The following is a 2437-nucleotide window of genomic DNA, read 5'->3' as shown; positions in this document are numbered from 1 at the left end:
CAACCTCTTCACTGAAAAGCAAAGTCTTAACCACTCGATCGCCAAGGAAGTCCCTAATTTCTGTATATTTTAAGGTAGGTGTTCCGTTTTAAATTTTGTTATCAATTTTTTAAATGTGACGGAAACAAGAACTTACTTTTGTGACACCCCTGGGACAGACCCGGAGCGTCTCAGACTGCCCAGCTTGCTCACCAGAGCGTCTCGGACATACCCTAGTCAGGGCTGACGTCTGAGCAGGGCCAGGCAGGAGGTGTTTACACAGACCATGTCCTGTGTTGCTGTGCGTCGCCAGGGCCGCCTTCTGGCCACTGGCCATCACTGATGAAGAGAAATCAACAAACAGAGCCTCATCCCAGTTCCTGCGCTGGTCTTGATGACGAGTGTGGCCGCCCAGCAGCCCAGGGGCCGCAGTGGAAAGCGTCTCTCTTTCTGCAGGAAACGCACGAGGGCAGGAAGTGAGCCCCGAGGTTAGCTTTCCTCCCCAGCTAACAGGTACCTGGCAGTTTTCCAGCTTTTATGACTTCTGTAAGAAAAGAGTACTTTTCCATTGTTATTACTACAATGGTTTTGTCTTCCAGTGACAGGATTCTTATCATCTCCTGTGACCCTCGAGTAAGAAAACTGCTCTTCTGTGACACCCACAAGTCCCCTCCCGTCAGCAGCGGGATGTCCCACCCACCCCCTCCTCACCCTCCCAAGTCTTGGGTGAAAACTGTGGAATCTTACCCAAGCCCAAAGTCAGCGGGTTCTCCCCACCCCATCCCCATCACCCACTTGGAGAGAAGTAATTACTCCTGACTGTACAACGGCTAAAAATTTACACACTGATGAAACTAACCCCTCATGCCCAGCTTGGCGACTTGGCAAGAAAAAACGTACTAAAAACTGTCCTGAGTGGATCCTCCTACTGTGGACGGCCTGAGGCCCTGGCACTTCAGGATCCAGTGAAGAAGCTTAATCAGCAACGTCAGTAAGAGGAGAAGTCAGTGTGGGCTTGTTTGAAAGCTGTGTTGACCTCCGCTCACAGGAGGACTCTGTGTATTCTTGGGTGCTGTGCTGAGTAACTTGCGTGTCCTGTTTAATTTGGGAGAAAAGAATTAATGGCTGCAAGGAGCCAACATAAGTCTGTGAGACTTCAAAATGAAGTAAAAGATTTCAAGTGTGCCTCCTGAAGAGAATTCATTCAGAACGAGCAATAAGCTTCTCAACCGAGTGTTAATTATAAAGGAAGTGCAGCGATGCTGTGTTTCCATCCGTGGCTCCAAGTCAGTGAAGGGTCTTCAAACTCTTGAGGCTCTTCCAGTCCCAGGCCCCCGACACCATGGGAGGAAGCAGTACAGACTGTAAAGTGCCCGGCCCGCGTGCAGCCCGGGAGGGCAGGCATCTCCTTGTTTATTGGCTTGTTGTTTCACTTGAAAGTAATCGTTAATGTGTGTTTACAGGTCTCGCTGGCTTCCCAGGTAGCTCAGCTGATTAAAAAAGTCTGCTTGCAATGCAGGAGAACCCAGTTCGATTCCTGGGTCAGGAAGTTCCCCTGGAGAAGGGAAAGGCTACCCATTCCAGTATTCTTGGACTTCCCTGGTGGCTCACATGGCAAAGAATCTGTCTGCAATGCAGGAGACCTGGGTTTGATCCCTGGGTTGGGAAGATCCCCTGGAGGAGGGCATAGCAACCCATTCTAGTATTCTTGCCTGGAGAATCCCCATAGACAAAGGAGCCTATAGTCCACGGGGTTGCAGAGTCAGACATGACTGAGCAACTGAGCACATACACATGTATATGGGTCTCGCTGCCTGTGGTCCCTATGGGATGATGGGGGGCCGCAAAGCAGAGTGGGCGAGGAAGAAGCCCCCTTGCAGGAGGTGCCATAGAAAGGAGGGTCCGGCAAGCCCCCAGGTTCCCCCTTGTGTGTCCACTTGTCTCCTAAACAAAACTAAGCAGACACTCCACTGCTCAAGGGCCCAGCCTCTTGCCACTCACTGTGAGTGACAACATCTCACTGCTCCAGAAAGCCTTGTGCCAGATGAGATAACGAGGGTGTTTCAGGGCACTTGATTTTCTTTTCAAGTATTCTGATCCACCCAAACATCACGCCCTGGCTGGGAAGGGAACTGTAATTTCACTGCTGACATTTCGAACCTCCCCTGGTTTATGGGCTCCCACCCATGGCTCTAGGAGGAAGGTAACTGTGCATTAAAACAGAGTCTCCAGTCCTCAGTCCCCAGGATCCACACTGGCCAGGGCCATGGAGAGGACACTCGCCTTGGGTTGCTTACTTTCTGAGGCTCTGGCCTCAGCTGAGACTGAAGGGTTAGTTTTCCCAGTGACCTTCCTTAGGGAGTTCAGTCAGTCTCCTATGCATCCATCAAGCCCTGCTCCTGACAACATTGAATTAGTGGTGACTGCAAAGCCATCTTTCCTTTGATGATATTGACCA

General features: G+C 50.8%; 1 long non-coding RNA gene across 1 annotated transcript; it reads left to right on the top strand.

Annotated features, from left to right (window-relative positions):
* The first annotated feature begins 240 nt into the window (after window positions 1-240).
* On the top strand, window positions 241-1164 carry LOC109568319 (uncharacterized). Its single transcript, XR_002182228.2, has 2 exons — window positions 241-492; window positions 579-1164. It is a non-coding gene; the product is annotated as an uncharacterized lncRNA (long non-coding RNA).
* Window positions 1165-2437: the final 1273 nt, after the last annotated feature.

This window comes from Bos indicus, chromosome 14 (genome assembly GCF_029378745.1).
Source record: "Bos indicus isolate NIAB-ARS_2022 breed Sahiwal x Tharparkar chromosome 14, NIAB-ARS_B.indTharparkar_mat_pri_1.0, whole genome shotgun sequence".
In the NCBI taxonomy this organism is placed as follows: Eukaryota; Metazoa; Chordata; class Mammalia; order Artiodactyla; family Bovidae; genus Bos; species Bos indicus.
The sequence above is the reverse complement of the archived record's forward strand: the minus strand, read 5'-3'. Positions and strand labels throughout refer to the sequence as shown.